This window comes from Delphinus delphis, chromosome 9 (assembly GCF_949987515.2).
Source record: "Delphinus delphis chromosome 9, mDelDel1.2, whole genome shotgun sequence".
Taxonomy (NCBI): Eukaryota; Metazoa; Chordata; class Mammalia; order Artiodactyla; family Delphinidae; genus Delphinus; species Delphinus delphis.
Window position 1 is genome coordinate 85,684,696 of NC_082691.1, and position 12,261 is coordinate 85,696,956.

Here is a 12,261-nt window from a genome sequence, read left to right on the forward strand (position 1 = left end):
TTTTTGGAAGACTTACTCTGTGCCAAACACTGTGCTACGTGCTTTCTATGCATTTTCTCATCATTCACAACCACCTACAAGGCTAGTGGCGTTACTTCCATTTTTCAGGTGAAGGAACGGAGACATAGCGAGGGTACAGCACTTGCTCTTGGTCACAAAGTTTAGGAATGGCAAGACCAGGATTCAGACTCCACTCCGCTTGATTCCAGGCCCAGGCTCTTACTCACCATTCTTTGCTGCTTGGTGCTTTATAGATACTGTAACGGCCAGTCTTCACATGGCCATGTGGACCTCTGAACATAAACGGGCTCTGAGGTGCAGGGTTTCGTCAATAAGCACATGAGCAAACCACTGAAACCAGCTTTGGTCCCGAACAGCAGAAGCGGCACCTAACCACCAAGAGGAAGGAGAAAACTTGGAAACCGGTAGCATTTGGCCCCAGACCCTCCGCTACACTCTAACTTGCGGAGTGACCATAAGCAAGTCACATCGTCTCTAAAGCCTTGTTCTCCTACTAGTCTTAAGCAAGCTCAAGCCTTTTTAAGTCCAGCAGCCCCTCCTGCATGGGCCTGTGGTAGTGCTAAAACACCGTCTCCAGATACAGCCCGCCAGCTCGTCCTACAAAGCTGCCCGTTTCTATGGGGCAGTTTGGTGGGATGGTCCAACGCAGACTTCTGGGGCTGGAACGTCAAGTTCTGGAACTCACTCCCCGCACAAACTGGGGGAAGTTACTTGACTCTCTGTGCCTCAGTCTCCTCATCTGTGAAATCAGGGTAATAACAAGACCTACCACGTAAGGTGGTTGTGAGAATTAAGACAGAGAAGGAGAAGCAAGTGGAACTAGAAATAGCACATGTACACATTCAATAAATGACGGTTACAATGATAAAAATAAGATATCGGTTTTCCTTCAGCCTGTTATAAGCAGAGATGTGGCTAAGAGATCTGTCACGGCTCCCAAACGGAAGGGCTCCCGGATCCCGCGCCCACACCCTGAGCTGTACGGGGCACATTCCACAGTCGCTAACCACAGAGGAGTCTGACGAATACTAAACCCTGAAAAGATGCCCTCAGATCTACAAATGGCATCTCCAACTGAATTGACCAAAGTGAGTGGTTTTAATATTTTCTGCCTTCTCCTCTTCCCATTCTGAGACCTGAATAGGGGATCCATACCCTTGAATTTTAAGCAGAAGTTCGTGTTATAGACTTTTTCTGACAGTAAATTGGAAGTTGAGTGTTTTAGAGAAAAAAAACCGAGATCAAACACTGATGACCACCTAAAAAAACTTACTGGGGGATCCTCCAGGAACAAAATAAAACAAAGCTCCCGTGAGACTGAGTTTTGAGCACAAGCCTCTACTTACATAGGGTGTCAAAGAAATCTGTAGACAGATATTTTCCAGGCACAGAAGTCCTCAGGGGGCATTGGTTCAGAAGGTCAGCACCTGGAATTTAAAAGACAGTATATGAGCCCTTAGGAAACATCCCAGAGTTGACAGAGGAAACAAAGTCAGTTTTTTCTCTCGTTACTCCACCAGTGTGATAAAGAGATGAATTTTTTAAAAGGAAAAAGGAGCACCTTCTCTTTCCTGCTTAAGACACACAGGCTGGGAAAGTTCCTGCCCAGCGAGCGGCACACACCTCCTCAAGCTGGAGTTCTCTCTGTGTGAAGCTGGTGTGGCTGCGTGCATTTCACAGCCCCTTAAGGTGTGTTCAGCTAGACGTCTTATGAAGTAAAGCACTGTATGGACCCTATACCTCCAGTCACGGAGAAAGGCATGAAAGCAGCCTGCACACGAGGCTTCTATTTCCCAAACTGGTTTTGCAACCTCCTGCTGCAGCAGCACAGACTCCAGAGGGCCAGCAGAGGGCAGCACGAGTCTGTAAATTTGCCCTTTTCCTGCTTGGGAATCAGGCGGAGGACAATCTAGAAAAGGATCCGGGTGACTCTCTCCTATGTGGTCTGACTTTAAAGGTGGAAAGCACCTTTCACCACATCACAGGAGCGGGAGCCCACATCGTCGAGGTCTTCGTTCCTGAAAACTGGTTGTTCGAGGGAACGCTCGAGTCTTCCGCACACGGGGCCTGCCCAGCTCCTGGGAGGGCTTCGGAGCAGCTCCAAGGAAGGTTTCTTAGGGAGGCCTGGCTCTCAAACGCTCACGTTTCTGCCAGCGAGAGGCTGAGTGACTCAGCAGTGCCATGCAGGAAAGTCTGTCCTGTCAAGTGACTGCATATTGAAATGTCTAAGTTAATGATTACAACACCTCGGAGGAGGAACTTAAACACCGCCAAGGCCAGAGAGCAGGCTGGCTCATCAGCGGACGCGTCAGACCTGGTTTACAGGTGTGACCTTTCAGCCGAGTGCTACCGAGCGGGACTGTGCTCAGGCGCTTCAAGATGCCGTCAAAACAGGGACGTACTATGTTAGGAAGATTCTTCAGAGTTGGGATTGAAATTCAAGAGGATCTTGACCAGTAAGAGAAACGGTTGAGAAAAGCAACAGGTATATTCAGTACTGTCTTACAACAGAAAAATCAATCTAAAAAAAATCAAGCAAGTGGAGAAGTACACATGGGAAGGGAGATCTATCAGGGTAAACACACACAATTCAAGCCGACGTGGAGTCACACACAATCCTGGAATATTTAAACAACGTTATAAAATGATAGCGTGTTTCCAAAATTGTCTGATCATAAAGATGAGGATAGGACCCAAGTCAGAGAGGAGCTCTTTCCCTTTTTGACAGTGGCTGAGACATGCATCAGACTGCGGGGAATGCCAGTCTGCTGTTTTCTGGGAGCTTTTCAGTCTTTGGAAAAGTCTTTGGAATAGTTCATTTAAGCTGCTGGGAAGTCCTCCTTCAATTAACCTTTTCTTGTAAAAGCATGTGATAAAGCCTAATTCTGCACTATGCTTCTTCCATCCTTGCTGTCACTTCTCTGAGGAACTTGGGACCTGTGCCTGCAGCCTCTTAAGACTTAGATGCACGGACATCATCTGCAGTTGGGGAGACCAGAGCACAAAAAGGTTTGGTCAAGAAAACTGTATGAGTTGGTGCTAAGGTTTCTTAATTATGAGGATATAAGCTTGACGGAGGCATTTTCAGCTTCCCATAACTTCTCTGCCCTTCCCCCTTCCCAGGAGCACTGGAAGTCTGTGCCTTCTACAGCTGCTCTCATCTAAGGATGGCGCTGAGGCTTGTACCGAGCCCATCACCGAAGGGGAGAGCGAGAGCCAGTGAGCTCGCTTCACTAACGGGATTCCTGCTGCTTCCTTGGCGGGGGCTGTCAGGGGTCAACCTACACTCTCCACTGACAGCCCCCTGTCACAGAGCCCCCAAAGGTGGTCTTCTTAGGTGCTCAGCGGTCACCCTTTTGAACTTTTAAGGTGTTAGAAGCTGACCTCTGTCAATCCCTGCTTAGAATCAACCTGCCAATGAGTATCTTTCCCTTATCTCTGACTTTCCTCATGAGCATTAGCTTATCTGAGGTTAGTACTTAGGCACTGCCTTTCTACCCTAAAGTACTATTAAGCAACCTCCCATTTAGTGGCCCATGTAACTGGGAACAGAGAGACGAGCAGTATAAGCTTTGAGATCAGAAAGACCAGGATTCAGATGTTCCCTCTGTCACCTGTTACACAGCTTGGACACACTGTTTAACCCTTTTGAGCTTTAGTTTCTTTATTTATAAAGTGAAAATAATAATGTTAATTCTGAGTTGTGAAAATATAACTAACTCAAATAAGACACACGGTAGGTACACAGACCTTCAATAAATGTCAACTAACCCCATCACCCCCAAGTTTCCCCAGGAGGGGATGGCTCATCTAACATTCTGGATAACAGTTCCTAAGGCATTATAATCAATATGTTAAAGTTGGTGTGAAAGACTGAAATAATATTGGCCATCAGTACACAGAACCTGTGGGGCTGGGGGCTTCTCTGGCGGGAAAGGGTAGCACGTAAGCCAAGGGATGTTGCAGCAAGGAGTCGGGAGTCCAAGAGAAGAGAAGACAGATACAATCTGACACTGGGACGAGGCTATTCTAACCATGTCCCGCCATCTATTCACGCATCACGGATTCACCGAGATTCCAACGTAGCAGGAGCTGAATGAGGCTCAGAGGACACGAGAGCAAGCAAGGCAGGTGAGTCCAGTGTAAGTAAACAATAAACAGATAACGACAGGATGGAACAAGGGCTCCACAGGAAAACGGCTTGTATGGGGGCGAATTTAGGGCCACGTCCGAGGGAGGGGCTGGGACAGTCATGTCTTTCATTGAGGGTGATTAACAACAGCAGGGCTACAGAGCCACGAGTCACTTCTCAGTACTAATGATAAAGACAGGTGCTTCAAAATCAATCAGCAGACACTCACTGATTGCCTCCTAAGAGCCCGGCACTGGGCTAGACACTAGAAAACCAGGTAAGGAGACGATGCGGATGCACTTGCACACGACCTTACAGTCTAACTGTGGAACGACGTCTAACACACAGAACAGGTAAGCTGCTGCAGGGTGCACGCAGAGGAGAGCACAGCAGTCATTTAGGGCTGGATGAGTGTGGGGCTGGCCGGGGAGGGGGCGGGGGGGTGTTCAAAGCAGAAAGGGGCCTGAGCTGGGCTCCACAGGTGTGACATGGGCAAGTGGAAGAACAGGGGGTTTCCGGGAGGGGATGCTAGCATTGTTAAACGTAGCAGGGAGGTGAAATCAGTGAGAACGGGGGAATGCCACTGCATTTGGGGCCTTTGGGAAATTAGACTGGCAGGGATTTGAGGCCACGCAGGACTGCAGTCAGGGTGTGTGTGTGTGTGTGTGTGTGAGCGTGAGCTCACGTATGTATTCCTCGCGCGCGCACCCTCACACAGTATTGAAAGTTAACTGAGATCTGAGGTGGCAGGAGATGAGAAAACACATGAAATTTTTGAAGAACAGAAGAAACAGATGTTTGCTGGATGGGAAGCACTATGCTGGAGACACAAAGTGAACAAGACAGGGCGCCAGTCCTCACGGCCTCAGCAGGCTAGCAGGCGTCCAGACAAGCAGGCAGTGGGTTAGGTTCTAGGACGGGGGAAACTCTAGGGGCTATGGGGCCCACAGGTGAGGCACCAGATTTTGGGGTCAGGATAATAAGCTTTCCCAGGGCCTCCTAGCTTCCTCCACGTCCGCAGAGGGGTGGGCAAGAATATACTGGGGTGGTCGGTTCCTCCTGGGTTCCCCCGAGAGACTGGGAGCCCCTTTCTCAGGATGCCTTGATGAATAGGGTATACGGGTACCCCTGTCTGTGGGGAATGCAGGCATCTGGGGCGCTGGGTTACATCAGCTGGAGATGCAGCGCTTGCGCAGCTCAGATGCTGCCCTCTGCAGGTGCGCAGGACGCTCGGGGAGGGGCAGCTCCACACCCTCCGCCCCAGTCCCTTCGTCTCTGGAGGCCCGAGGCGCCTTCGAGTCCCATGAGAATACAAAAACCTTAAGGAGAACCCCGTGCGGCTTTCTATTCCGTTTCTCCAGCTTACTGTGTAATTTTCTGCTAGGAAAACTTTACCCACGGCTTAAATTTGAAACATTTGCTACATTATAATTTTTTAAGCCCATACAAATAAAGCCAGTATTCAAAAAATCCGAGGCAGACGTAAGTTAAACAACCGCCCAGGCCTTCCCTGGGGCCAGCTCTGTGTGCAGCACATGGAGGGATGGCCCAGCGCCCCGGAGCGCGATGCCCGGGAAAGCTGGCAGGGACACGGCCCAACGCTTCTTCCCGCCCCTTTTTAAAATACATTGTCTACCTTAAGGATGAAGACAATATAGGTGATGGGGAGGAAAACGTTGTTATTCGTCCCATAAAATCATGCTCAGAAGCTAAACACAAGCTGACTGCCCTCCGCCCTGTCTCCCAGGGCTGGGGGGACGGAAGGTGGTACTTACTGTCATTGGCACTACGGGACAGCTCCTCCCACGAAAATATCTTGTCGGGCATGCTTCATTGATACTTCTGACATGTTTAGTTAACGAAAGCATCGCGCGGGTAACACAACAAAGCGATCTGTAACAGCTGCCTCCGTGCCACCTGAAAGGACCCTGCAGCACTTGCCCCTTGCCCGCCCCACCCCCCCTCCCCCACCACCACCGAGGCCTTGGGTGGGAAACTTCCTTTGACTGGGTTTTCCTCCTCAGATGAGTAACTCTATCCATCTCTTGGTTCAGGGTGTTGTCCTTATACAAAGACAGGTGACATCGTCCTCCTAGGGGATCAGGGAAGCCGCTGGCAGAGAGCTAGGGACCTGGCATGTCCTTCTCTGCAGCTCTTGTGGACACGGAAGTGGGTGGGGGGGTGTCGGAGAACATGGTGGCGCGTGGGCCCAGCAGGGGTCACTGGTTCACGCCGGGGCTCACGGGGAACCGAGTCCTTTCCCGTGGGCTTCTCGAGGCCCGGCCTGCAGTCCTTGGCCAAGCAGGAAGGGTGAGTCACTGCTCCTCCAGCGGCGGCTTCTCTGCCCCGTCTCCACCGCCCTTCACTCTATTCCCAGAAGACACATGCAAGCTTCTAGAGCATCTTCTAAACATGACATTCACTCAGTGCCCCGAGGAGCACAGAGTGCTCTCAGAACATTGCTCAATTCTGTCTCCTGTGGGAAGGAGTCGACGTTTGTTTTATTAAGAACTAGCGTGAAATAAGCTAATTCTCATCCAAAAAAAAGAAAAAGAGAGAGAGGGGTCTATCGAGTCTCCCATTTCGGCACACAGATAGAAATACTATTATTCTTATTTCTGGAAGCCCAGGAGCTAATAAATTCACCAGGCTGACAAAGGAGGCTGGGCGGAAGCTGTCTACACAAGTAACTGATTTGTTTCATTCTGTGCAGATGAGGTTCTCCTTTCTGACCTAAGCCATTTTCTAAGCATCGTCCAAGGGCAGCAGCTTCTCCCACCAGGCTGGGGCAGGAGCTGTGTGGTCAGAGGAGGGCGGCCCGGCTCCCACCGGCCTCTGCTCCCCGCACTGTGACCTCCGGCCGACCACGGCCCCTGCTTCAGTCTCATCTCTGAAACAAGCAGCTGTCTGTGACAGTTTCCCCTGTGCTCTAAAATGATTCTCAGATGTGACATGAGGTGTGAGGCTGGGCTCCACTCTGGCCTGCTCCTAAGGGGCTTCAGTCGTAAGCCCATGAGTGGAAAGTGGCCCTGCCGAGAGAGAGACATCGTGAATCACTCAAAACCGCGAAGAACGTTGCTTGGCTCTGACTTCAGAAGGGCAGGATGAACAAATCCATGCCCGGCGGGCACCTGCTGACTGGCTGTCTCTGCCTTTTTAACCCCTCAGGGCCCGAGTGCTTCTCAAGAGCCTTCTGACGCTCTGATGCTTCAACGCTGTCAGGCTGGTACCCTTTGCCGGCTTCCGTCCAGGCGGGCATGCCGAGTCCAGGGCGAGTGCTCATGAATCTTTCTGTATGGTCACTGGGATTGGCTTTTTTGCAACTTCTACTCCCAAAGCAGATTAGTTCTCCCTCCCAGCACAGGTCAAAAAACAAAGAATAGAGCTCCCCTCCTTTTAAAATCCTCTCTCGAAACTGCACGCCCAAATCCAGTGAGTCTAGACTGGAATGGATTCTAGAATCAACTGACCTCTAACTTCCAAATGCATTTCAATTTGGCCTTTATTGATCTGAGATCATAAAGGTTGTAGGAATCAGGATATGGCTCTGGTTGTTGGTAGAAGCTGCATTAATTCTTCCTGCCTTCGAGAAACTGGGAACACTTTGGACCGTCCATAGTTTTGTGTGGCTCACGGAAAGTAAACAAGATGATAACAGAGAAAACCCAACTTCCTGGTCACAGCTCACAGCATCTTTGGAAACTAAGTAGTGAGTTCCCCGGCCCTGCTGAAAACTGCCCCAGGGTGGTCAGAGCATGTGAAAAAACCCAGCGCTCAAGACCATTTGCCCCAGAAAATGACTGGGGTTTTTGCCTTCAGGGACACTTCAGCTGCAGAGAATAGCTGGGCACACGATGTGTGAAGTTTAAAAAAAAAATGAAGCTTTTTTTTTTTTTAAGTTAGAGAATTGCATACTCAAAAAGCAAGAGATGTGATGCCGTTTTCTCCGATTCTGAAAGCTCACAGTGGCCACAGCACAGTTAACCACACAGAGCATTCGCATTCAGGCAACTGTCTGATTGTCACCAGACTTGTTACGGCCTTATAGGAACTGAATAAGCTGGGAGTACTTCCTAAGAGCTATTCAGTTGTGAAAATGTAGAGAGCCTCCTGTTTTGTCTTCTGTAAAATCTAATCAGCTAAAATGACGACTTGGTGATCAAACTTGCGATTCTTTTGCTACTTGAAAAAGGCTTATTTTGCCAGGCGAGGAGAGACTTAACTTGTTTTTTTAGACTGAGGTCGTCTCTATTCACTGGCGTAGTAAACAAGCCAGACTTAAACAAAACAAAAAAACATCAAAAACAACAACAAAAAAAACAACCCTCCTTTCAAGAACAACACTACATTTTTATCTTCTCAGGGATGAACTAAAAGCACCATAATTTTTTAAAAACAACAGCCATCAGAGTATCTATGAATGATAAAGAAAAACTTAAAAAAACCCTAAACCTCATTTGCTCATTTCCGAGAATACTGACAGCTTAAGGTATCTCTTCATATCATTTTATTCCTTAAGCTCTCTTAATTTACAAGGTCTAACAGAATCTTAAACCATCGTTTTAAAATCCTCTTCATTCCATTCTTAAAGATACCCGTAAATGGATAATTTGGGTATGTTCAAATAAAACCACCACGGCCCGTAAGTATAATTGTGAAAAAAACTCTTTGTATTTTGCCAAAGATACCAGCTAGAAACTACCATTAGGACAGTTTCCTTTTTGGTCTTCAATTGCCTTTATTTCACTTTCCTATCAGCTTGGTGACACTCTAGATGCATAAAGCTTTCTCCGCAGCTCTGGCGGTGCCCTGAGAGCCTTGCAGAGCCGGGTGAAGTGGAGAGCTCCCGGTTTGCCAGGGCACGGTTCCCAGGGCGGTGACTCAGCTCTGGAGGCCACCTGCTGCAGGGGTGCTGCCACTCTCCGGGTCATTGCCAGTCACGAGGGTAGAAGGACAGGACAGAGCTGAATGGACCCAAAGAATCAACAGCTCAGAGCCAGGTCAAGGGCAGCGTCAGAAGGAAAACCTTTGTTTATAGAAAGTCCAGCCTTTCCAGGTGAGGCTCTGCGTAGCAGAGGGGCTTCACACCTGGAGGCTAAGCATCTTGGTCACCACCTGGGCCTCTGGCTGTGGTATAAAATGAAGGCAGGGCCACAGGGCAGCTCCCACTTTCAACACCACTTTGATCAAGTCACCATGGTTTTCAAAAGTAACAAAGGGCGTCCGCTGCCAGCAAAACAGCCCATTGCTTTTGAGGTCTTTCCTCCACCTAAGTCCAAACTTCCTCCAGGGCATTCTCTCGACTTCCTTTAGGTAAACCCTCTGCTCCAACTAAAATCGGCTGCCTCCACCACCCCACTCTGCGGGGCTCCCTCCCTCTGGTCTGTTTTTCTGTTTTGAGAGGCCAGTTGGGTTGCCAGCAGCCACAGACACTGAGCTACTCCACCCGGGATCCTTCTCATTCCTTGCCTGTTTTAAGTGTACAAAACCGCTAAGGTTCAGTTCAATATTCCCTTCTCGCTCTACGGAGCCTCCCTGGACCACTCGGGCATGTCACCCTCTCCTGCACTCATAGCACTTATGTCTTAACCGTGCAAAGCCAACCGATGTTTACTCAGTCCTTCCAATGTGTTAAGTCCTTTCAGTCAATGACAAACACTTAAGGGACATGTGCTCCATGTCAGACAGCATGTCAGGTGCTCCGAGTATGAAGGGAAAAGACACTGTCCCTGCGGCAGAAGTTTACATCCCTCGCCTCGCAGGACAGAAGCACACGAGCATCGCCGCCTAGCACGTGGAAGGAGCTCTGCCTGCAGACTCAGCAGGCTTTACGGAGGAACTCTAGGCTGAATTTTAAAGGAAAAGGAAGGTTTTAACGGAGGGACAAGGTTGGACAAGGAAGGAAGGTGGGCGCTACAGAAGTAAGATGGGAGTTCACTTCGGTATCTCTGCAGCTTTGGGTTGAAGGGCTGGGGGGCACACGGGGCTGGGAGGTGGGCTGGGGCCTGGGCATGGGGGGCTTTGCACTGGCCGAGTACCTTCATTGTATGAGGTGGATCAACAGGGTGTGAGAGAGGCGGACGGCAGGGCTGGCTGGGGTCAGGAGTGCTGAAGGGCTGAGGCACTTGGACATACATTATCTGGCTCAATCCCCACCACATTCTTGAGCTCCTTGTCTGCCAATTAATCACACACTGCCTTGTGACACGTTCACATCTGCTATCTCGTTCCCTAACGTGGCCTGCATGCTCTGTCTTCTCCCCAGCTAGACGGTCAGCTCCTTGCAGGCACAGAACAATGCCTTCTCTCTGCTGGCCCACAGTGGCCAGCGCAGTGCCTCATACCCACAGACGGTCAGAAACACACGCCATTTTTCTTTTCCTTCCCTGTTCTGTTTTTAAAAATCGAAGTACAGTTGATTTAACACAGGTCTTAATTGACACTTCAGGATGTGCTCTTGCCGCCTGTCAAATAAGTAATTAAGTCCATCAGCAAATACTTTTTGAGACCTAGACTCTGGACGGTACTTAGGGCACATATCAAAAAGGTGTGCAATACAGGCGGGTGGGTCCACAGAAGCATTCTGAGAGGAGCAGGAGGGCGGGCTGGAAGGAGGGCTTAGCTGGCCAGCTCCGTGCCGTGATGGACTTCTCTTCGCCCGCACTGACTGGCTGTGCCTTTACTCTTGGGCCTGGAGCTTAGCTTAGTTCTTTCCTGAGCTCCATCACGCCCAAGAGGAATCAGTCGGTGATCTGGGTCTTCGCCTGCTTTTATCCTGTCTCCCTTTATTCCCTCTATAGTGGTGAGCAACAGTGATATGCCAGACACTGTGACACAGAGAAAACAAGTCTCCCCTTTCAGGTAGCTTATGTCTTGCAGGAGGGGAAGAAAAGCACTTGGTTATAACGCGGTGTGCTCACGTTTTCTCCCTCCCCCCCTTATTACATTACATCACATTATCTAATGTAATCCAGAGGGCTCCCTGGAGGAGGTGATACCTGAGACGACTCCTAAGAATGCACAGGTGTCAGCAGATGAATGGATGAGGAAAAGAGAGGAACACGAGTAAAGACGTGGTCCAGGGCAGAGAAGCGGGCCTCAGGGATCTTCTGAGAGAGGCACTGGAACCTGGAAAAGGAGGAGCTATTAAAGGGCTTTGAGTAAGAGAAAGACAAGCAGATTTACATTTTAAAAAGATCAGCTGGGAGGCCAGTGGAAGAACTTACTGGAAAGTAGTGACCTTGGAGTCCAAAGAGAGCAAAGTACGGATTAGAAAGATAACAAAGCAGAATGGTTAAGCCCTGGATATGGAGTGACACGTGTAGAGAGAGAGTGACTGAGAAAAGTCTTTTGAAAAAGACCTTTAAAATGACTGCATTTCAGAGCCTCCAGCAACAGGTTACACACGCACTGCTGATGCTGGCCACAAGTGGGCAGCCTCACACAGCCATTCCATGGCCAGACCCTCCAGGATGTAGGGAGAGAATTTCCAGGTTTTTTGTGCAGAAAACTGGGAGCGCTTGGTTTTAACCACCAGAAGTGGCTAGCCTTTTCTAGGCCTTTTGGACTAACAATTTTGAGTGATGAAGAATATCTACCATTCTCAGCTTAGCTCCTTGTAAAGTCGATTTAAGATACTTATCTATTCAGGGTGGTTCTCTCCTTACCCAGAGATCTGACAAAACTTCAGGTTTGTGACTTACAGGCAATCAGCACAACTTCATCTGCCCTCGACCTGGCTTTCTCTTCCCGGATTGCTCACCTCTTCAGCTCCCCCCCTTGGATTCATAGATGCCCCTCGCCAATCCCCAAGGGAGTCCTGGACTCTCCTACCCAGGCAGTCTTTAAAGACGTAATTCCTGGTAGAGGCTGGATGGAACCACCCAAACTTAAGAGAACGGGGTTCTCCACCACATAGGGCGAAGCCACCAAGTAAATTCTGGAAAGGAGACACAAGCTCTCTGAACTTGCCCCATAAACATAACTTTTCTCCCACTGAGAACCTCTGTAGAAAGCATGGGGTATCAGGTGGAGAGGTGTGACCTGCATGAAAACTGGTGGTCTTGTCTCTCACTGGGCTATCTGAAGGGTAGCCAGCCAAGCCCTCA